Below are 25,038 nucleotides of genomic sequence, written 5' to 3' on the forward strand. Positions count from 1 at the left end.
GTACGTATAGAGCGTTCGGAACTTTTCAGTCGCAAAAGTAGTACCAAAACAGAACAGCTTCTCAACCCATTGCACTATCGAGGATTCAGGCTGTTGCTGGCTCGTTATTTGTTTGGTTGCTGGGTCATTATCGAAAAATAACTAGCTCTACAAGTTTACAGAGGTAAAGAAGCAGAGGGGGGAATAATGTGAAGTAATTTCCATTGCAATACTCGTAGCCTTGTCTCTTTAACCGATTCAAAACTCATCAGCCAATCTTTCTTATCAATTTCATAATTAAATTTCCTCCTCCAAAATCCAATTGCACACGGTTCAACAAGTTTCATGCTTACTAATTCTTTTCTGAACTGTTATGCGTTGTGTACTTTCTTACCACGATAAGAGGGGATATCCATCAAATCAATTTCTTCCTTTCCGTGCATCCTCTTATTGATAACATTTACAACAACAGCACGAACCATATTATATTCCAAAATTCTCTGTGGGGATTTTCCTAAAACATCACAAATGAACTGTCAGGAGACAGACTCTTTTCTATGTAATACATCATATACGCTAACAAGACCCTTTCTTTTCAAGTTTTAGTTTTCACACTTATATTTTGTGTGCCTCGATGGCAGGGTGGTAGAGCGTTTGCCTCTTCGAGTCCCGTAAAGGGAAAGACAATTGTAAAAAAAAATCAAAAAAAATCAACTTTTCTTTTCCTTTTCTGAACTCTATATTCTGGTATTTTATTCTTTTTACATTTAGTCAAGTTTTGACTAAATGTTTTAACATAGAGGGGGAATCGAGACGAGGGTCGTGGTGTGTGTGTGTGTGTGTGTGTGTGTGTCAGTGTGTGTGTGTGAGTGTGTCGGTGTGTGTATGTGTGAGTGTGTGTGTGTGTGTGTGTGTGTGTGTGTGTGTGTGTATGTGTAGAGCGATTCAGAGAAAACTACTGGACCGATCTTCATGAAACTCTACATGAGAGTTTCTAAGTATGATATCCCCAGATGCATTTTTCATTTTTTTGATAAATGTCTTTGATGACGTCATATCCGACTTTTTGTGAAAGTTGAGGCCGCACTGTCACACCCTCATTACATTTAGTCAAGTTTTGACTAAATGTTTTAACATAGAGGGGGGAATCGAGACGAGGGTCGTGGTGTATGTGCGTCTGTGTGTGTGTGTGTGTGTGTGTGTGTGTGTGTGTGTGTGTGTGTGTGTGTGTGTGTGTGTAGAGCGATTCAGACTAAACTACTGGACCGATCTTTATGAAATTTGACATGAGAGTTCCTGGGTATGAAATCCCCGAACGGTTTTTTTTCATTTTTTTGATAATGTCTTTGATGACGTCATATCCGGCTTTTCGTAAAAGTTGAGGCGGCACTGTCACGCTCTCATTTTTCAACCAAATTGGTTGAAATTTTGGTCAAGTAATCTCCGACGAAGCCCGGACTTCGGTATTGCATTTCAGCTTGGTGGCTTAAAAATTAATTAATGACTTTGGTCATTAAAAATCTGAAAATTGTAAAAAAACCATTTTTTTTATAAAACGATCCAAATTTACGTTTATCTTATTTTCCATCATTTGCTGATTCCAAAAACATATAAATATGTTATATTCGGATTAAAAACAAGCTCTGAAAATTAAATATATAAAAATTATTATCAAAATTAAATTTTCCAAATCAATTTAAAAACACTTTCATCTTATTCCTTGTCGGTTCCTGATTCCAAAAACATATACATATGATATGTTTGGATTAAAAACACGCTCAGAAAGTTAAAACGAAGAGAGGTACAGAAAAGCGTGCTATCCTTCCCAGCGCAACTACTACTCCCAGACTCCGCTCTTCTTGTCAATTTCACTGCCTATGCCGTGAGCGGTGGACTGACGATGCTACGAGTATACGGTCTTGCTGCGTTGCATTGCGTTCAGTTTCATTCTGTGAGTTCGACAGCTACTTGACTAAATTTTGTATTTTCGCCTTACGCGACTTGTTTTTTGATCAAATTGATTGAAATTTTAGCCAAGCAATCTTCGACAAAGCCCGGACTATGGGATTGCATTTCAGCTTCGAAGCTTAAACATTAATTAATACATTAATTTTGTTTATTAAAAATCTCAAAATGCTAATTAAATTAAAATTTTAGTAATCGATTTACACATGATTTCATCTTATTCTGTATTGTTCCTTGATTTCAAAAATATATAGATATGTTATGTTTGGATGAAAAAACAAGATCAGAAAGTTAAAAAGAATACAGAAAATCGCGCTTTCCTGCTCAGTAGTGCAATACGCTGCCGCGCTGTACCGGCTTGTCAATTTCACATCGTTTTGCACGTGAAAATTGAGCGATTTCCTTGTCGCGGGGATTGACGAAGCTGTATTGTCTTGGTGAAAAAATGCAGTGCGTTCCATTCAGTTTCATTCTGTGAGTTCGACAGCTTGACAGTAATTTTGCCTTACGCGACTTGTTAATTTATCCCAAAGGTTTTGAGTCGTGTATTGAAAATCGAATATAATACGTAAGTGCCCTTAAACAGCTCTCCCAGAATCCCGTATTCTATTTTGAGTACGGGATATCCCAAAGAAAAGGTCAAAGGGCAAATGTATCACCGCGTGTCGGCTGACAGTAGAGTACTTCTAGTATGATAGACTTCTGCACAAAGGAAATAACATGAAACATTGAAAACAAGAAGTTACGAAGAAGTTAACAAAAACATGCACCTGTTAACTATTTTCTACAAGAAGTCATAACAATACAGTTTCTGTATCTCCGTATTCCGGACACTGAAGGCTCAACTCTGACACTTCCCCACTGCCTCAGTGCGTGCGTACGAAACAACGACGAAGGGAGATAAATCCCCTTTGACCAAAAACCTTCACAGATTTCTTGGTCGTTTCCCTTGCACTAAAAAAAACAGGTCGTCCCGTTGTCTGTCGTCGCCGAAGAGGACAAGGAGGCGAAGTACCAAACGGCTGGTCGGACTGTTTATTAACATGTATCAGCATAATTTTGTAGCAGTTTAGAAAGCGACTAAAACACCCCACCCCAACACCCCAACCCCTACACGGCCATCCACGTGACAGAAGAATGTTCTGAGTTTTTTTGGCCGCGGCATTCAGGGGACATTAATATATGTTCAGTTTAAAGCTGGGATCGCAGAGCCCTGTCGTCCTTAGACTTACGTGTCAGTGCGATTTTCAATGGTACGTGTGTGTACAGTATATATATATAAAAAAATCAGAAATTGTGAAAGAAACAATTGAAAGTCAGCAGAGACTTTCTTCCGAGATTTGTTAACATCTCTTAGCAGAGATAGAGAGAGAAATAAGTATCCCTTCACAGACAACCTATTGGGAGCATCAGATCCTCCTCAAGGGGGACCGAGATTTACAGAGCAAAGTCCCTTTGTGGGGGACGTATCGCAAGGTAATCTAGTCCTGAGGAGGACCATTGTTTTTGTACCTAGACCAGACACGTGTTTCGACACTATTGTGTCTCATCAGTGGTCAGGTGGTACTGATAGCGAGAGTTGATGATGATGATAAAATCGTTTATTTAACGTCACTCTGTAAAAACATTGGCGACATTTGTCTTAGATTAAGAACACACACAGGCACGCACACAAACTTTCCCTTTATGTACAGTGGTTCACCACCCTCCCGCCCCCCGCACACTCTCGCTCATCTAATTAAAAATGGTGTTAAGAGATACTTGGATATAAAATGGTATTTTTAAAAGTTCTGATAAAAATATATAGTAGCTGTATGAGAGGCAATGGCGTCAGCCGCAGCAATGTCTCTTCATATCCAGGGACCAAGTGGGTGCGTGTGCATAAGTCCAGCGATAAGTTTGGGACCTTGCCACCCAAGGTCTTTATTAAAACTTAAAAGATAGCTTAATTTTTCCTTTGAGGTATTTGGCAGAATATTTCTATTTGAGTTTATAAACTGAGTCAGGGGTTGAAAGTAGCATGAGTTCAAATCACACTCCAAAGTCAAATGAGCAGTGAGGTCGGATTGACAGGTGCATTTAAGCTCTAGAAATTGGTAATTCCTAGCTTCTGCCCTTCGGGCGGTTAATCCTTTTTATTACACGTGGGCATGCATTATAGGAGTTCATCTGTTTTGATGGGGCTTCCCGAATGAGCCAGCCGGAGCTTATAGCCTTGTGCATATATTTGTTCCTCCATTCTCTCCAGAGAAGAGAGTCTGTAAGGCTAGCGAGAGTTGTCAACCCATCGGGTATGCAACTAAGAAGCAAACCACTCTCTGAATGGTAGCTTCTGTTGGCATGGGAGACTACCCTCATCTGACAACCCCAAGGGGATATCTGTGAAGGGAAACACTTTGATTTAAGGCCAAAGTGTGGAATTGATAATTATTAAGAAAGAATTTAGAAATTTAGACAAGTTTTAACCAAGAAATTAGGTTAAAACAAGGAAAATTTGAAAAAGCCTAAAGGGAGGTAACTCTGTACCAGCCTGCGGATCCAGAAATGGATACGCGAACAAGTTAGATCTAATTTTGAAAAGGTTAAACAGGAAAAGCGGTCAACTTTACACTGCTGTTCAACACAGGACTTGGTAAAGAAGAAGTTTTCTGCAAGACTTCAATTGGATCGCTTTAAAGGCGATGCAACTTTCACGGTGACCACATTATAAAACATCAGAAATTGTGAAAGAAACAATTGAAAGTCAGCAGAGACTTTCTTCCGAGATTTGTTAAAATCTCTTAGCAGAGAAAGAGAGAGAAATAAGTATCCCTTCACAGACAGCCTATTGGGAGCATCAGACCCTCCTCAAGGGGGACCGAGATTTACATAGCAAAGTCCCTTTGTGGGGGACGTATCGCAAGGTACAGTCGACTCCGGATATTACGTCACCCCTCGGGGGATGTTTTTGAGCGACGTTATACGCGGTGACGCTGTATCCGGTTCATCGGTTATAACGTCACTTTTACGCGCGGGTGATGTTATATCCGGAGTCCAAGAGTTATGTCCCTTTCTAAAGTACTGACTGTTTTTAATAAAACTGTGCAGAAATGGAACGTGCAACATTAGTGTTGTTTAAAAATCACAACAACATATTGTTGTAAGTTTTAAACTAACTTATTACAATAATCTTTAATTCACTTCCTCATATATAGAATTGTGGACTATTCTCTTCTTTGAGTAATTCCAAAACCTGGCTAGATCATGAATACAAAATTGTATACACAAAATTTTCCCCGAATTCGGGCCATCGTATCAACGTACAGTATAATGAGTATTGTAGGCTACATGCTGATTCTGAGACAGGTTGCTAGTGTTGGAGTGTCAAGCTCCGTCTGGTTCCATCGACAATCTCAGTCTTTAATTATAGTGTCCGACGTTATTAGCTTTAAGGACACACACACACACACACACACACACACACACACACATGGCTGTCGTTCATTCATATTCTGCTAGATCTTAACCTATCCTTGATGTCCGAAGAAATAAAAATGACGAGAACTTCATGGGTCCTTATACGCAATTACTGTCTATTTGACTTATATTATTATTATTATTAACGAAGAAGTTTCTCTTCAACAGCAAAGTGGCTGCCCACCTTTACGCACAATCGTTCTGGTAGTAACAACTTTGGGTTCATAGTTACCCCCTTTCCCCCATCCACCGTCTCCACCACATCTAGTGAGCGGGACGTTATGCTCGTTAGACTACTACTGTACTAATTATTATCATTATAACGTCACTTGATATAACGTCCATGGCTTTCCAAGAAGAGTCATAATAGTGCTTTAAGAGTGCAGTATCACTTTTCTCAATTTGTCGGTTCACTGCACTTAGTGTTTACCTTTACAATTTAGCCTGAGCGACCTACTCAGCCTGTCGACAACGCCCAGTTGAAAGTGAAGCTCAGCCTCCTCGTCGTGGGCAGTTGTAGTCAGTATTCTACGGACCAAAAAACAAACAAACGTCGTAGTCTGTTCTCATCCTCTCGACCTTCTCATACCGTCATTTCAATAATCGATTTTTTTTTTTTTATATATATATATGCGTGATTGAAGGACAGAAGTAGACAGATCCATTCGCACGCGCTCGCGCAGGAGTAACCATGTATGCTCGATATGAAACTTAAAAAAAAAATCAATTAAAAACCAAGACAGGAACTCACAAAACGAATGATATGCAACATTTTTCTTTTAATTAAAAACCTAGAACACTGAGGAACCTAAGTAAGGAACTCACAAAGCGAAATGAAATGAAACATTTTTCATTACTGACTAAAAACATAGAACAGGAACTCACAAAACGAAATGAAATGAAATAAAACATTTTTCTTTTGATTAAAAACCTCGAACAGGAACTCACAAAACGCATGCAGCAAAAATAATTATGCCTTGAACCTAGTTTCCTTGGGCCTCTAACAACGGGAAAACGGAACAACTTGAATACCGTTAATACACAAAACTTGTGACACGTGTAGGGGAAATGAACATGCCTTGACAGTCGTTCACTATGCAAACTGCTGCATATGGGGATTGATATGACGTTATAACTGACATGGATGAGTGACGTTATAACTGGGTGACGTTATATCCGGTGACGTTATATCCGAGGTTAAAATAGTCTTGGAAAGAAGGAATTGAGCCGGTGTAGGATCCGGTCCGGTCCCCCCTCTGAAGTAGTCCCCCGGGGGACCAATTCGTGGCAAAAACTGCTCTATAATGGTCCCCCCTTAGACATCCAGCCTTAGGTAAGCCTTAGATTTTATGTAGCGCACTTTATAAGAACAGTGTTATATCTATTTATTTGAGTTAGGCATTGAAGATTTGAGAGGGCTTCTTCGCATCGAAGGAGTCTCTTCTGGGTGGGAATTCCGCTGTGAATTGATAGTTCTGGTCAATGGCTGTCTAATCGGCCCTCGAAGGCAATCACTGACGTGAAGTGCACCGGGAGTGACTATTGCAACGACTGTCGTGTCCAGCGTTGTGTTTGTCAATGAGGTTCTTGAAAGCATTTGTACTGGGAGCCCGTTTAATGTTAGTTGTTAGTTTGTTCCAGTCATTTGTAACTCTATAGCTGAAAGCAAATTTTCTTGTATTGTTATTAACTTATTATCATGTCTTTCTTTTTGTATTTTGTCAGTACTGTTACGTGTTACAACAATTTTAGTCTGCGGTGATTTAAAAAAGAAATCTTTGTTAGTGTTATCACTCAGACCGGAATTTGACAGTAGACGGACAGACAGGAGCAACAGATTCAGACAACCAACCGCAAGATCCACACGCTACAGAAATTCGTTCATTCCATCTGCAATTCACATCTTCAATTCTCAGGTGGGGCGGTAGATGCTGGTGTTGTCGCTCTGATGCACGGGGTCAGTGTTCTGTATTGTTTCAGTATTGTTGATTTTGTTTTGCATGATTATATACTCTTATTCTACTCTCTTAGACAATATGTGATAACCGGGAAGGTTCCCGCAGTGGGGCACTGCGGTTATGAAATTAAAAGCCCCTCCTGTTTTTGGAACCGCAGGAGCTTTCTAGTTTGCTGTTAGGTAGATTTTTGGTTCCTCTTTCCTGTCATGCTCTCTTTTTCTTCATGAATTCTTTTCTTTTTTCTGCCTTCTTGCTCATTCACCTGTATTTTTTCCAAAAATCTCTTCTCTTGCCGCTTGTCTCGCGATTCATGTATAGTTTAATCTGTTAGTGTTCTGATGTAAGTCCAGCAGTAGATAGGTTAAGCCTATTTTAACATACTGGAAACTGGTAATCTTCCAGTAGGTATTAATTTAGTTTTACTAAAGCCTGCTGGGACACAAGTAATGGGTTAGTGCATTTGTAAACAGGAATCGCTTGACAAGTGGCCCCCTTCATCCCCCCCTTCCTCGTCCTGATATGGCTCTGCGTAGTCGGCTGGACGTTAAGCAACAAATAAACAAACAAATAAACCGGCAAGGTGCTGACTTTCTTTTGTGCATTGTTGATGGTGAATGCATGTTAATTTATTTTTAATATACTTTCTTATGTGATAACCAATGTGCTATATTTTCTCAGGACAATGAACAAATGTTTATTTTGAATGTTTTATGTATGTTATTATTACGGACACAAACGCTCAGCAATGTAATTTCTCTTTTAGAGATTAATAAAGTTATTGTATTGTATTGTATTGTATTGTATTGGGGTGGGCAGTGTAGAATGCATGGATTATGTGGAAAAAAGGAATGTCTTGAGTGCAGATTTGAATGATTCGAGGGACTGTTGTTGACGGAGGGGGAGAGGTAGTGTGTTCCATTGGCTAGGTGCTTGGAAAGAAAATGAGCGTTGACCTGCTGTTTTGAGTTTGGTGTGGGGGATGTTGAGCTTGAGGGAGCCGGCAGATGATCTGAGTGCTCGTGAAGGGACATAGAGAGAGAGAGAGTCGGAGAGATAGGCAGGGGCGAGACCATGGAGGCATTTGTAGGTGAGAGTGTTGATTTTGTATGTGATACGAGCAGGAACGGGCAACCAGTGGAGCTGATTTAGGAGGGGGGTGATATGATCTCCCTTTTTCTTTCGTAAGGCAAGACGGGCAGAGCTATTTTGAATGCGTTGGAGACGAGAGATAGAAGAAGAGGGAAGACCCGCCAAGAGAGAGTTACAATAGTCAAGACGTGAGAGAATGGTGGACGTGACCAGTTTGGCGGTAGCATCTGTGGTGAGGTACTTGCGGATAGTGGCGATGCGGCGGAGTTGGAAGTAGCAGGTGCGAGAGACAGAAGAGATGTGTTGTTTCATGGAAAGGGTGTTGTCTAGAGTGACTCCGAGGTTTTTGACAGCAGAAGACAGAGGGACAGAAGAGTCAGAGAGTTGAAGAGAGTCGGAAGTGGCTTTGGAGAGTTTGGATGTAGTGCCTATTAGGATAGCTTCAGTTTTGTTGCTATTGAGCTGAAGTTTGATTTCTGTCATCCAATTCTGCACGTCAGTGATAGTGTCAGAGATAGAGGAAAGAAGAGATTCAGACTGGTCAGGGGAAGAGCTGTTGTGAAGTTGAGAGTCGTCGGCAAAAGAGTGGTGGAGAACGTTGTGTCGGTCAAGGATGTGGTCAAGAGGTTGAGTGTAGAGAGTAATTAGTACAGGCCCAAGGACTGAGCCCTGAGGGACTCCGCACTCAAGCCTGATGGGGTCAGAGTTCAGTTTGTCAATCGAAACAGTCTGGTAGCGGTCGGTGAAATAAGAAGAGAACCAAGAAAGAGCTGTGCTATGGATACCAAAGGTGTGCTGAAGGCGTTGAAGGAGGATGTTGTGGTCGACTGTGTCAAAGGCCGCTGATAGATCAAGTAGAGCGACGGCAGAGATTTCAGCTTGGTCAGTGGCAAGGAGGAGATCAGTAGTGATTTTGAGAAGGGCAGTTTCGGTGGAGTGGTGAGGACGATAGGCAGATTGAAGCGGAGAGAGAAGATTGTTGCAAAGAAGGTGAGAGTTGAGTTGTTTTAGGACGACTCTTTCAAGGAGTTTGGAGATGAAGGAAAGGTTTGAGACAGGGCGGTAGTTGCTGAGGGTGTTTGGGTCAAGCGATGGTTTCTTCAGGAGAGGTTTGACAATAGCAGTCTTAAAGGAGTTGGGGACAGTGCCTGTTTGCAGAGAAGTGTTGATGATTTTGAGAATAGAAGGGAGGAGTTCAGGAAGACAGTCAGAGTAGAGTTGTGTGGGAAGAGGGTCAAGGTCACAGGTTTTCAAGGTCATTTCTTTGAGGACTTTCTCCAGGTCAGTGAGAGTGAGAGGCTGAAAGTGTGTGAAGGGAGTGCCTGTAAATGCAGGAGGAGTTTCAGAGTTTTGGTGTGGGATTTTGTCTAGTTTGTCACGGATGGTTTGGATCTTGTTATGGAAGTAATCAGAGAAAGCTTGCGACAGTTTGGAGGGGTCGATGTTGTTGGGCAAGGGAGAAGCAGAAGAGCAGCCAAGAAGGTCATTCACTGTGGAGAAGAGTGTTTTGGCAGAGGTTGTTTCACAGATTTTGGTGCTGTAGTGCGATTGTTTGGCGTCTGCGATGAGTGTCTGAGCATGTTCCATTTGCTTGTTGTAAATCTGTCTGTCAACTACCAGCTTTGAGGTTCGCAACTTCCTCTCTGCTCGGCGACGCAACTGTTTTGTATACTTAACTTCAGCTGTGATCGAGGGTGCAGAAGGCCAATCTACGATGAGTTTGGTTTTTGCGGGTGCATGTTCGTCCAGAAGTGTGCTGAGAGTGGAGTCGTAATGACGTACAGGGTCTGAGGATACCGGAGGATCAAGCAGTCGGCGGGCTGCTTCTGCGCGAAATGTGTCAGTGTTAACTTCTTTGAGGTTACGGCGGACTACGCGCTTTTTCTGTTTGGATGGTTTGGCCATCTTAAGAGAGAACAAAACTGCAGAATGATCGGATCTGAGGTAGTCATTCAGCAGGATGTCGTACACCAGGTCAGTGGACTCGTGGGTGACAATCCAGTCAATGATGTGTGTTTTGCGTGTGGGAGCGTCTACATGCTGTTTGAGGTCGTGACAGTCAAGAAGGTCCATCGTCTGTCTTGTGTCGGTGTTATAAATCAACAATAAGCAAAGATTCTATAATTTTAAACTAATCTTTGTTTCAGTTGGTCATGGTGATTTGGGCAATGACAACACCGGCATCGTGGGTGATTTGGGCAATGACGACACTGGCATCGTGGGTGATTTGGGCAATGAAGACACTGGCATCGTGGGTGATTTGGGCAATGACGACACTGGCATCGTGGGTGATTTGGGCAATGACGACACCGGCATCGTGGGTGATTTGGGCAATTCGTGGCTGATTTGGGCAATGACGACACCGGCATCGTGGCTGATTTGGGCAATGACGACACCGGCATCGTGGGTGATTTGGGCAATGACAACACCGGCATCGTGGGTGATTTGGGGAGCGATGACTCCTCCGTCAAGGATTGCGACTACACATGTCGCACACATGCAGAACCGCTTGGTATGTTTATACCGCCACCATCATATGTGACGGTTTCTGCGACTTCCATTACTCGTGCAGAATCTTCTGATTGGAGAAATTCGAGTTCAAAGTTTGTTTAAAAAAAATGTTATTTTACATTGCTCAGCGTCAAGTTAGCAACATTTTGGTACATACTTTGACCTCTAGTTTCTCCAATCAGACGCTTCTGCGCGAGTAATGGAAGTCGCAGAAACCGCCACAATATTATTTCAATTTTATTTATATATAGATGCTACATGTCGGGTTCTAGTGGACATACTCTTATAATATCTAAATACTTTTGCTACTACTAATAACATGCATTGTTTATTACCTAATTAAAGGCTCCCGCAGTGGGGCACTGCGGTTAAGAAATTAAAGGCCCCTCCTGTTTTTGGAACCGCAGGAGCTTTCTAGTTTGCTGTTAGGTAGATTTTTGGTTCCTCTTTCCTGTCATGCTCTCTTTTTCTTCATGAATTCTTTTCTTTTTTCTGCCTTCTTGCTCATTCACCTGTATTTTTTCCAAAAATCTCTTCTCTTGCCGCTTGTCTCGCGATTCATGTATAGTTTAATCTGTTAGTGTTCTGATGTAAGTCCAGCAGTAGATAGGTTAAGCCTATTTTAACATACTGGAAACTGGTAATCTTCCAGTAGGTATTAATTTAGTTTTACTAAAGCCTGCTGGGACACAAGTAATAGGTTAGTGCATTTGTAAACAGGAATCGCTTGACAAGTGGCCCCCTTCATCCCCCCCTTCCTCGTCCTGATATGGCTCTGCGTAGTCGGCTGGACGTTAAGCAAAAAATAAACAAACAAAAAAAAATAATTAAAGGCAGAGGTCGACAAAGCTCATGAAGACAAGCGTAAATTCAAGCTGGTCTCATGCTGAAATACAAACTTTAATAAATGGTTTTGGGCATCTCCTTCAAAAAGGCATGTATCCGTCAGGGAAGATAATTCAAGCCGCAATTAACCAAAATACTTGTCTCAACAACAGAACATGTATGAATGTGCGAGCAAAGCTTCAGCACTAAATGAAGACACGGTTTTAAGATGGACTAGCTGAAGTTGTGGGCAAAGACAGCATGTTGTTGCTTTTTGGCGAAAGCTTACTGAAGAAATATGGACCAGCTAGAAAAAATGACATAGCACAGAGATTGAGACAACTTGCTGGTCTGTTGGTGCAATATGTAGAGCAAACCTATTCATTACATCTTACCATATAACAGTGGCACAGGCACGGTTGGCCTAGTGGTAAGGCGTCCGCCCCGTGATCGGGAGGTCGTGGGTTCGAACCCCGGCCAGGTCATACCTAAGACTTTAAAATTGGCAATCTAGTGGCTGCTCCGCCTGGCGTCAGGCATTATGGGGTTAGTGCTAGGACTGGTTGGTCCGGTGTCAGAATAATGTGACTGGGTGAGACATGAAGCCTGTGCTGCGACTTCTGTCTTGTGTGCTGCGACTTCTGTCTTGTGTGTGGCGCACGTTATATGTCAAACCAGCACCGCCCTGATATGGCCCTTCGTGGTCGGCTGGGCGTTAAGCAAAAAAAAACCACAATATAACAGGGGCTCATTTTGAAATTGAGGTTGTCAAGAGGAATGTAATCGGACATTTTTCAAACTAATCGCACCATCGATGCAAACTGCACGCACTCGCACAAATAAATGAAATCTACACACAGCAACACCGACAGCTTTAAATGATTTTAATGTCATTAAAACGGTTTAAACCCAAATAAAATTGAATGAAATCTCACAGATAAATTTACAATGACTATCTGTCTTGCTTGAAGAAAAGAAAAAAACGAAAAGGGAGTGGAACACGGCAACACACATTCTGAGTCACTCCAGGAGCTTCAACAGAAACACAGGTGACGATCGCGGAATGTTGATGTTGAGAACGTCTGACCCATGCAGTATGCGTGCGGTAGCTATTTTCCGCGAAACCCTGCGGAACCCCGGGGGTACCCCGCGAAACCCCGCTTCGGCTTCCGTAATAAGAAAACATTTTGTACCGGTGTCTTAGAGTTTAATAGCTGACAAGGAAATTGAGTAACAAAATAGCGATAAGTCCGACCCCGAAATGAGACCCTGATGTAATACTATTATTTGCTGGGCTATACAAGTTATGTAGGTATGCATGCATGACCCTGGGTCTTGCTGTATGACTGGGAATTGCAGATATGTTCTTCAAAAGATTATGCCGTGTCTGAAGCATCAATATAAACGCTTATAGCTCACAGCTGAAAAGAACACTTCCTTACTAGTACGAAACCAAATGACAAACTATCAATTTGAATACAACACAGCTTCATAAGAACTGCTCAAACAAGGACCAATAAAAGAGAAAACTGAAGACCGTGGCCTTAATCTTACAAGTTTGAAGTTAAAACAAGTTTTGCAAACAATACATGTGAAAGAATGTTGTTATGCCTGAATATTAAAAAAAATTAGTTAGTGTTCCCAGAAACTTGAAATTTGGCATTGTTGTTTATATGTCGACCTAGTACCCAAATATATATATAGACATTCTGGAAAACGTTATTTGTTTAGGAATATGGGGAACGTGGATATGGGGACCTTATTAATATTATGTTTTCACATATATATTTAAATCCTAAACAAATAACGTTTTCCAGAATGTCTATATATATTTGGGTACTAGGTCGACATATAAACCACAGTGCGAAATTTCAACTTTCTGGATGTTCTATGTACCATTGTTAAATATCTAGTTATAAGTTCTTTTTTAGTTATACTTTTAAAACGACAAGACATGAACATGTATGTCCTTTTTTTTAATTTTTTTTTTTATTGTTGTTATGTTTGTTTGTTTGTGTGTGTGTTGATCGATTTAATTTTTTTTTTAAGTTAGTGTTCCCAGAAACTTGTATTATATATATAATAAAAGTTTCTGGGAACACTAACTAATTTTTTTAATATTCAGGCATAACAACATTCTGTCACATGTATTGCTTGCAAAACTTGTTTTAACTTCAAACTTGTAAGATTAAGGCCACGGTCTTCAGTTTTCTCTTTTATTGGTCCTTGTTTGAGCAGTTCTTATGAAGCTAACTCTGACACCAGCCGGTTATTTGGGAACTCGTTTTCAACTGCTTGCAGAAAGTTGAAATTTGTCATTGTGGTTTATATGTCGACTTAGTACCCAAATATAAAAAGACATTCTGGAAAATGTTATTTGTAGGATTTAAATATATATATATATGAAAACATAATAAGGTCCCCATATCCACGTTCCCAAAAAGCTTGTCTGAATATAATAATATATATAATAAATGTTTCTGGGAACACTAACTTTTTTTTTAATATTCAGGCATAACAACATTCTTTCACATGTTTTGTTTGCAAAACTTGTTTTAACTTCAAACCTGTAAGATTAAGGCCACGGTCTTCAGTTTTCTCTTTTATTGGTCCTTGTTTGAGCAGTTCTTATGAAGCTGTTTTGTATTCAAATTGATAGTTTGTCATTTGGTTTCGTACTAGTAAGGAAGTGTTCTTTTCAGCTGTGAGCTATAAGCGTTTATATTGATGCTTCAGACACGGCATAATCTTTTGAAGAACATATCTGCAATTCCCAGTCATACAGCAAGACAAAAATTGGCTCTTTGCAGTCTGCTGGGCTATACGCGATATGTTATGTATGTATGCATGGCCCTGGGTCTTGCTGTACGACCCTGGGTCTTGCTGTACGACCCTGGGTCTTGCTGTACGACCCTGGGTCTTGCTGTACGGCCCTGGGTCTTGCTGTACGACCCTGGGTCTTGCTGTACGGCCCTGGGTCTTGCTGTACGACCCTGGGTCTTGCTGTACGGCCCTGGGTCTTGCTGTACGACCCTGGGTCTTGCTGTACGACCCTGGGTCTTGCTGTACGACCCTGGATCTTGCTGTACGACCCTGGGTCTTGCTGTATGACCATGGGTTTTCATGTCACGTACGACATACAAATCACGATGTTCAAAGTTTTGACGAATTGAGTGTGACTACGATTCGTAAAACTTGAAATAGGAAGGTGTTATTGCTGTGTTTGATTGGTCGATCTTTGTTTAATGACAAAACAATTGATAATGCCAAGATTTTTAATGTGTACATAGTTCCTTTTCAGCTTGTGATTTATAACTCATTGTGACAAGTTAAAGTTTGTGTAAGCCCTTAATAGACTCTTTGCAGTCCGCTGGGCTATACGCATTATGTATGTATGCATGACTCTGGGGATTGCTGTATGACCCTGGATCTTGCTGTATGACCCTCAATCTTGCTGTATGACCCTCGGTCTTGCTGTATGACCCTCGGTCTTGATCAACAATGATCTGCATTTTTACTCAATATTTTCCATGAAGTACTGGGATCCTTGTATTTCTATCTACTCTGCTTTAATCTTGCTAAGACAATTATGTTGAGACGTCATAAATCAGTACTGGTATATTCTCGGAATTGCGGTCTGGTACCCTGTGATATCGGTTTGAAAACTAGGGAAGGAGGCGATGTGAAGTGCCTTTAGTCGCTGCTGTCACAGTGGGGAGATTGCTAATTGGAGAAATGATTGCATGCAGAAAACGTGGTGATTATGATCCCACGTGACATTTTTACCGCCTTTCATTGTGTAAAAATAGCTTAAACGACAAAACAATTAATAATGCCAAGATTTTTAATGTGTACATAGTTCCTTTTCAACTTGTGATTTATAACTTGTTGTGACAAGTTAAAGTTTGTGTGGGCCCTTAATAGGCTCTTTGCGGTCTGCTGTAGGACCCTGTGTCTTGCTGTACGACCCTGGATCTTGCTGTATGACCCTCGGTCTTGCTGTACGACCCTCGGTCTTGCTGTGTGATCCTGGGTCTTGCTGTACGAGCCTGGGTCTTGGTGTACGACCCTGGGTCTTGCTGTATGACCCTGTGTTTTGCTGTAGGACCCTGTGTCTTGCTGTAGGACCCTGTGTCTTGCTGTAGGACCCTGTGTCTTGCTGTATGACCCTGTGTCTTGCTGTAGGACCCTGTGTCTTGCTGTAGGACCCTGTGTCTTGCTGTATGACCCTCGGTTTTGCTGTATGACCCTGTGTCTTGTTGTAGGACCCTGTGTCTTGCTGTAGGACCCTGTGTCTTGCTGTAGGACCCTGTGTCTTGCTGTAGGACCCTGTGTCTTGCTGTAGGACCCTGTGTCTTGCTGTACGACCCTGTGTCTTGCTGTACGACCCTGTGTCTTGCTGTACGACCCTGTGTCTTGCTGTACGACCCTGTGTCTTGCTGTAGGACCCTGTGTCTTGCTGTAGGACCCTGTGTCTGGCTGTATGACCCTGTGTCTTGCTGTATGACCCTGTGTCTTGCTGTAGGACCCTGTGTCTTGCTGTACGACCCTGTGTCTTGCTGTACGACCCTGTGTCTTGCTGTACGACCCTGTGTCTTGCTGTAGGACCCTGTGTCTTGCTGTAGGACCCTGGCTCTTGCTGTACGACCCTGTGTCTTGCTGTATGACCCTGTGTCTTGCTGTACGACCCTGTGTCTTGCTGTACGACCCTGTGTCTTGCTGTACGACCCTGTGTCTTGCTGTACGACCCTGTGTCTTGCTGTAGGACCCTGTGTCTTGCTGTAGGACACCGTGTCTTGCTGTACGACCCTGTGTCTTGCTGTACGACCCTGTGTCTTGCTGTACGACCCTGTGTCTTGCTGTAGGACCCTGGGTCTTGCTGTAGGACCCTGTGTCTTGCTGTATGACCCTGGGTCTTGCTGTATGACCCTGTGTCTTGCTGTACGACCCTGGGTCTTGCTGTACGACCCTGGGTCTTGCTGTATGACCCTGGATCTTGCTGTATGACCCTCGGTCTTGCTGTACGACCCTGTGTCTTGCTGTATGACCCTGGGTCTTGCTGTATGATCCTGGGTCTTGCTGTATGACCCTGGGTCTTGCTGTATGATCCTGGGTCTTGCTGTATGACCCTGGATCTTGCTGTATGACCTGGATCTTGCTTATGACCTTCGGTCTTGCTGTATGACCCTCGGTCTTGCTGTATGACCCTAGGTCTTGATGAACAAGGATCTGCATTTTTACTTAATATTTTCCACGAAGTACTGGGATCCTTGTATTTCTATCTACTCTGCTTTAATCTTGCTAAGACAATTATGTTGAGACGTCATAAATCAGTACTGGTATATTCTCGGAATTGCGGTCTGGTACCCTGTGATGTTGGTTTGAAAACTAGGGAAGGAGGCGATGTGAAGTGCCTTTAGTCGCTGGTGTCACAGTGGGAAGATTGCTAATTGGAGAAATGATTGCATGCAGAAAACGTGGTGATTATGATCCCACGTGACATTTTTACCGCCTTTTGCTGTGTAAAAATACAGGGTGACACGAAAAAAACAGATCCCACCAAAAGTTTAATATTTTCTGAAATAATCAGCCGATTCTTTTATTTTTTCAGGTGAGCCAAGCTGAAATGATGTTCTAACAGCCCACCAAGTTTGAGCTTCAAGATGTCATGGACAACGGAGCATAAGACATTTATAGTCGAGGCCTATTTTCGGTCGAATTCTATCCACGCTGCTCAACTGGAATTCAAAAGACAGTTTGGACGTAGAGACTTTTATCTGTGGGGGTACCTCAAGGACAGGGTATATGGCAACAACCCCCAGACCATCCCTGATCTTAAGGCAGCAATAACAGCAGCTGTAAGAGCGATCCCCAGGGAGGAATGCAGAAGGGTGATCGAAAACTTCGCCCGCCGCATACAAGTCTGCCTGCAGCGCCAGGGCTCTCATTTGGAGCACGTTTTGTGATTGCATGTGAAAACCAGAGTTCTCAAGCTAAGCACTTAAAACTTTGAGGATGCAATGAACAATATCTTGACCTTTAGTGGTAGAAATTATGTGTAAATAGAATTAATACTTTTGGAGTTTGTCACATTTAGGTGGGATCTGTTTTTTTTGTGTCACCCTGTAGCTTAAATGACATGTCTTAAAGCTCTGCTTAAACTCGTAGTAAACCTCGGTGTTTACGCAGGTTCCTAGCTAATCGTGTATAAACTTGTCTTGCAAAGAAGCAGAGTAGATAGAGATACAAGGATCACAGTTCTTCGTGGACATTATTTTATCCTCTTTTCTTTTTAAAACCTGGTTTTTACAAACAGGGGAAAGTACCTCATCGTTTCCAGAGCCTCACAATTATATGTCCTTGTAAACATGGTTTATCAGAAGGACTGGTGACATACCTTCATTGGTAATTTTTAGGTTTTTTTAGTTGGCAGCGTGGGGCGTTTTGAGACGGCTCGGTGTAGTCAGCTGGACGTTAACTGTTAAGCAATGTTTAATAATATATAATATGTTGCAAATCGTCACGCTAATGGGATAATTGCCTAACTCACTTTTGCAAGTTTTGAGAAAAAGCGATTTGTTCAGCAGCCTCTGCATTGAACTTTGGGTTCTGTACTTCAGTAGAATGAACTTTAATCCAAATTTCTATTGATCTTGTTTACCATGGGATGCACATGCATAGACAGAAAAGCATGGGTATGCTGTTAAGATAACTGACTTATGAGTTAGGCAATTTTGCTGACATGGCATCAGCAACCGTTTCTCTTTGCAATTTCTTTTCGGAATTTTTACAGATGATTGACACAATTGTTGGCGTTATTATGGAACCGTTGTCTCAAAACTATCTAACTCTGAGTTAGGCAATTATCTATTAGCGTAATGAAATGTATCATCAGATTTGATTTTGATTATTTTTTTTCCATTGAAATGCTTTTTTGATTTTGAATTTTGTTCCCAGGGTCCGCCCTGGGAGGTGGGGGGGGGGGGATCTCTTATTTTGGGTTCTTAGTCACCTCATGCGCCCCAATGGGATAAGAACATATATTTAGGTGAGCCTTTATTGTCATTTTTAGTCACCCACCCAAAGGAAAGGGGGGTGACTGTTACATTTGTCAGCGTCCCTGCCTGTGTCTATCCGTCTACACATACGGTTGGGTGATTTTAGGACCCGTGGTCCTTTTCTTGTTTATTTCTTTTTTTCTGCCTCCCCATTGTTCAGTCACCTGTTTCACTTTTACCATGGACTTTGATTCATGGTGTTTAAGAAATAACGATTTTCGATGTCAAAATAAAAGCTGAGTTGTGATTAATGTTTATTTCAGGTAAGAATTAACTTGGTGCGTAATTACACAACACGAAAAAAGATAAATGCAAGTACACAATTGGAAATATATTTAGTTTGATAATCTAATTCAATGAAAAGCCTGATTTCTGTACTTTTTTTTCTTGTTCTTGTTTTCTCTACTTGAGCACGTTTTTTTTTCTTTGAGAAGTATGTGTCCTCCGACTACGCATGGCTGTCTGTGTTAAAAGTATGTGTCCTTCGACGACGGTCGGCGAAGAATGTTTTTAGCGACTGTCGGCGAAGGTTAATCATGCTTAGTGACATCATATTTCTTCAAAATCATGTTTTTTGGGTGCGATTATTTTTTTGCAAACATATTACAAGTTAATAATTTTCGGTTCAATGACTATGCATAAGACTGTATTATCTTTAATGTTCTTTTTAGTTATCAGTAGATTTAAATGACTGTATTTTATTTTCGGTAACAATCCACCTTTTTGCAAGACGAGGTATGTCTTTTTCTTTAAAACAATAGTTGCTTATGTTATTGTTTGTGTTGTTGATGCTGGACTAATAAACAACAGTATCTGTTTAAAACCTTCATGAACAGTGTGTATTGTGTAAACAGGGAGTGACTGCAAGCGAGTATTGTGCTCTCTCTCTCTCTCTCTCTCTCTCTCTCTCTCTCTCTCTCTCTCTCTCTCGCTCTCTCTCTCGCTCTCGCTCTGTGTGTGTGTGTGTGTGCTATTTTTTTCCGCAAATATGTTCTTGCTCTCTCTCTCTCTCTCTCTCTCTCTCTCTCTCTCTCTCTCTCTCTCTCTCTCTCTCTCTCTCTCTCTCTCTCTCTCTCTCTCCCCCGCTCTCTCGCTCTGTGTGTGTGTGTGTGTGCTATTTTTTTCCGCAAATATGTTCTTCAAAAGATTATGCAGTGTCTGAAGCATCAATATAAACTTTATAAGCTCACAGCTGAAAAGAACACAGTTTCCTTACTAGTACGAAACCAAATGACAAACTATCAATCAATCAATCAATCAATAGAATTTATTTCCAAAATGCAAAAGCACATGATTTTGTTTTAAATGTTGCAGTAAATCATATATCCACGTCCACACTCACATTCACACCCAAATTGTCACAGCATAAGAAACATGGTTAAATACTATTTGCACAACCGACTATCAATTTGAATACAACACAGCTTCATAAGAACTGCTCAAACAAGGACCAATAAAAGAGAAAACTGAAGACTGTGGCCTTAATCTTACAAGTTTGAAGTTAAAAAAAGTTTTGCAAACAATACATGTGAAAGAATGCTGTTATGCCTGAATATTAAAAAAAAAGTTAGTGTTCCCAGAAACTTTTATTATATATATTATATATTCAGACAAGGTTTTTGGGAACGTGGATATGGGGACCTTATTATGTTTTCATATATATATTTAAATCCTACAAATAACATTTTCCAGAATGTCTTTTTGACTCACATGCGAAGCAAAAGTGAGTCTATGTACTCACCCGAGTCGTCCGTCCGTCCGTCCCCCCCGTCCGGACGTCCGTCCGTCCGTCCGGAAAACTTTAACGTTGGATATTTCTTGGACACTATTCAGTCTATCAGTACCAAATTTGGCAAGATGGTGTATGATGACAAGGCCCCCAAAAACATACATAGCATCTTGACCTTGCGTCAAGGTCGCAGGGGCCATAAATGTTGTCTAAAAAACAGCTATTTTTCCCATTTTTCCCATTTTCTCTGAAGTTTTTGAGATTCAATACCTCACCTATATATGATATATAGGGCAAAGTAAGCCCCATCTTTTGATACCAGTTTGGTTTACCTTGCTTCAAGGTCAAGGTCACAGGAGCTCTTCAAAGTTGGATTGTATACATATTTTGAAGTGACCTTGACCCTGAACTATGGAAGATAACTGTTTCAAACTTAAAAATTATGTGGGGCACATGTTATGCTTTCATCATGAGACACATTTGGTCACATATGATCAAGGTCAAGGTCACTTTGACCCTTATGAAATGTGACCAAAATAAGGTAGTGAACCACTAAAAGTGACCATATCTCATGGTAGAAAGAGCCAATAAGCACCATTGTACTTCCTATGTCTTGAATTAACAGCTTTGTGTTGCATGACCTTGGATGACCTTGACCTTCACATGTATTTTGGTAGGAAAAATGTGTAAAGCAGTTCTTATAGTGTATGATGTCATTGTCAGGTTTAGTTATTTGACCTTGACCCTGAAGGTCAAGGTCATGTAAAGGTCAAGGTCAAGCATGTGAGTCGTATGGGCTTTGCCCTTCTTGTTATATTTGGGTACTAAGTCGACATATAAACCACAATGCCAAATTTCAACTTTCTGCAAGCAGTTGAAAACGAGTTCCCAAATAACCGGCTGGTGTCGAGTTAGCTTCATAAGAACTGCTCAAACAAGGACCAATAAAAGAGAAAACTGAAGACCGTGGCCTTAATCTTACAAGTTTGAAGTTAAAACAAGTTTTGCAAACAATACATGTGAAAGAATGTTGTTTCACCTGAATATTAAAAAAAAAAGTTAGTGTTCCCAGAAACATTTATTATATATAGTATATATTCAGACAAGCTTTTTGGGAACGTGGATATGGGGACCTTCTTATGTTTTCATATACCTAATAATAACATTTTCCAGAATGTCTTTTTATATTTGGGTACTAAGTCGACATATAAACCACAATGCCAAATTTCAACTTGCTGCAAGCAGTTGAAAACAAGTTCCCAAATAACCAGCTGGTGTCAGAGTCCCCATATCCAATGTATTATGTCTATATATGGGTGCGTCTCAGAATCTCGTCCTCTGTTTGTGACATTATCACCAAAAGTAAAATCTTCCCAGAAAACTTTGATAATACTATTTACACACTTCTCAGGGTGTACCTTTTCAGTTTAAACAAGAAAAAATATAACATTGCCTTTAGTTTGCCATATGTTGAGCATTATTTGGACCATGTGTGCAAAATCACCCGTGTAACACGGAAAAAATAAAAGACAAAAAAACTGCATTTATAAGGCTGAAAACGACTTTTATTCAGTTATTATTGTTGAATCACAAGCCATTATAGAGTTCAATATGAAATGACTACATGCAAACAACAAAATAATGTTTTTTTCAATGTTCCATGCATTCGTCAAAATTTCAATACAAAAATGAAAATTAATTAATGATATCCTGATCAGAACATGTTGATACATGGCATTCATTCAGTCTTATTGACATTTAACCTTCACAATAGCATATATACAAAGATTTGTTGCTCTAAGACAAAATGTTAGAAAGTTATCCCAAAAGAATGCAAAATGGTCACCGATGTAACATGGAAACATCACTTTTGTAACAAAGAAACGGTTATGCTTTTTCCCACAAACTTTACTAAATGAAGCTGATTTTGCAACCAGATTCTTCTTAGGTAAAATGCCAAACACTAAAACAGGAACAGAAAGAAAAAAAGCTGGACAAAATCAAGAAAACTTTGCCCCAAAAAAGAGAAACATTAATGAAAAGTTCATCACCGACGTAACTCGGAAACGAACAACCAGACATGTATTATAAGGTTTGACATGAAGAATGCAAATGTTCAAAAGTGGTTCATTCAATTGTTAAGACAATAAACCAAAGGCATTGGTTACATATAGAACAGTTGCCACTTGCAGTTAATTAATTTATTTTAAAAGAAATAATGCCCCCTGGCATTGAAGGTGGGGTCACGAATCATGGTTGCATCAGATGCAGGGACTAAGGAAATATCATCGATCCCTGGAAAGCAATAGTAGTTCCCCTCCGGTTTCCTTCGAAGGAACGGTACCACCAGTTCATCAGGTCGAATCTCTTGCACCTGAAACATGCAAGTACCAGCGATTTCAACCAAAGATTGATGCAATATGTGTACTAGTTTCACTAACATGAATTTGTTTGATGTCTATCAAGATTTTGATGCATCCACATTCACTGGCTAAAAACAAAATAAAGTAATTATTTTGTTCAGACTTACCATTCCATTGAACATACAACTTTTACAATTAAAGAAAACATTGACACTTACCGTTCCTTTAAATGGATTTCGGAAATTTAATTTTGATCATAATTTTTTATATTTTTAATTTTCAGAGCTTGTTTTTAATCCAAATATAACATATTTATATGTTTTTGGAATCAAGAAATGATGTAAAATAAGATGAACGTAAATGTGGATCGTTTTATATAAAAAAAAAAAATTATTACAATTTTCAGATTTTTAATGGCCAAAGTCATTAATTAATTTTTAAGCCACCAAGCTGAAATGCAATACCGAAGTCCGGCCTTCGTCGAAGATTGCTTTACAAAAATTTCAATCAATTTAATTGAAAAATGAGGGTGTGACAGTGCCGCCTCAACTTTTACAAAAAGCCGGATATGACGTCATCAAAAGTATTTGTCGAAAAAAAGAAAAAAACGTCCGGGGATATCATACCCAGAAACTCTCATGTCAAATTTCATAAAGATCGGTCAAGTAGTTTAGTCTGAATCGCTCTACACACACACACGCACAGACAGACAGACACACACACACACATACACCACGACCCTCGTTTCGATTCCCCCTCTATGTTAAAACATTTAGTCAAGTTTTGACTAGGTGAAATCGAAAGAAAAACTATTATTAACAAATGTTTAGCCTAATTTTTCACTTCATAGAATATCATAGCAGCAAAAACTCACCTTTTCTCAAGAACCTGGGGTGTTGATCACTGTCGTAACAAAATCACAGACTTCGGAAACATTCTCGAAATCTTTCTTCGCTGCTGGAAGCTGAACTATTTCTCTCTGTAACTGCGCATGCGTAGTCACCCGCACCTCTAAGTCACTACGCGCAAAATAGTTCTAATCTTTCTTCAAAACTCTGAACATTATTTGCAAAACCGTTCACCATCGTAACTGAATTTTGAAGAAGCATGTCATATTGCGCAACTTTCAACTTAGTTTGCAGATGCAATTTTGAGAAAATAATACTTAAATAACATTTAGCTTAGCGATGTTCTATGCCCTTTCATGTCTAGATCGTGTTGAAGATGAATATGCAAATTCTAAAGTTCAAATTTAGGACTTGTTGCTGTTGCACGCGTGCGGAAACCTATGTTACGACAGTGATGGCAAACTTTCAAGCGATTAATTTCGTTTAAAAAAACAATTCTGTGGACAAAATAACATTTCAACTGTCAAGTACACTTAAACCAAACACACATAACAAGAATAGCAGTCCTTGGACATTCTAAACGATTCTTGTAGTGAGGTGCAAAACTAGTTGATGGTTCATGTCACAGATCAGACCTCCATTTTTCACGCATTTAATCATTTCTTTCGCAAAACAACCTTCATAATAATCATGCAAAATACTCAGTTTTGTTTGTACTATTTCTTTATTCATTTTACTTCTCAAAAATACCAATATCATGATTTAAAATTCAGTATGTTTCAATTGTGGGCTAATTTGATTATGGCACACACAAAAGGATCAGTTTCTGAGACGCACCCATATATATATGTATATATCTGTATATATATATATATATATAGACATAATACATTGGATATGGGGACTCTGACACCAGCTGGTTATTTGGGAACTTGTTTTCAACTGCTTGCAGCAAGTTGAAATTTGGCATTGTGGTTTATATGTCGACTTAGTACCCAAATATAAAAAGACATTCTGGAAAATGTTATTATTAGGTATATGAAAACATAAGAAGGTCCCCATATCCACGTTCCCAAAAAGCTTGTCTGAATATATACTATATATAATAAAAGTTTCTGGGAACACTAACTTTTTTTTTTAATATTCAGGTGAAACAACATTCTTTCACATGTATTGTTTGCAAAACTTGTTTTAACTTCAAACTTGTAAGATTAAGGCCACGGTCTTCAGTTTTCTCTTTTATTGGTCCTTGTTTGA

At 40.3% G+C, this 25,038-nt stretch overlaps 2 long non-coding RNA genes across 2 annotated transcripts in view; one reads left to right on the forward strand and one right to left on the reverse strand.

The window, feature by feature from the left end:
- Positions 1-6,573, reverse strand: part of LOC138965098 (uncharacterized) — a 267,523-nt gene extending 260,950 nt beyond the window's left edge. Inside the window, exon 1 of the long non-coding RNA XR_011455303.1 lies at positions 6,433-6,573. This is a non-coding gene — a long non-coding RNA (uncharacterized lncRNA). The remainder of the gene's footprint in view (positions 1-6,432) is intronic.
- The window catches only part of LOC138965099 (uncharacterized), a 174,407-nt gene that overhangs the window by 146,035 nt on the left and 3,334 nt on the right, over positions 1-25,038 (forward strand). The window lies entirely within an intron of this gene.

Source organism: Littorina saxatilis, linkage group LG4, assembly GCF_037325665.1.
Source record: "Littorina saxatilis isolate snail1 linkage group LG4, US_GU_Lsax_2.0, whole genome shotgun sequence".
Classification (NCBI taxonomy): Eukaryota; Metazoa; Mollusca; class Gastropoda; order Littorinimorpha; family Littorinidae; genus Littorina; species Littorina saxatilis.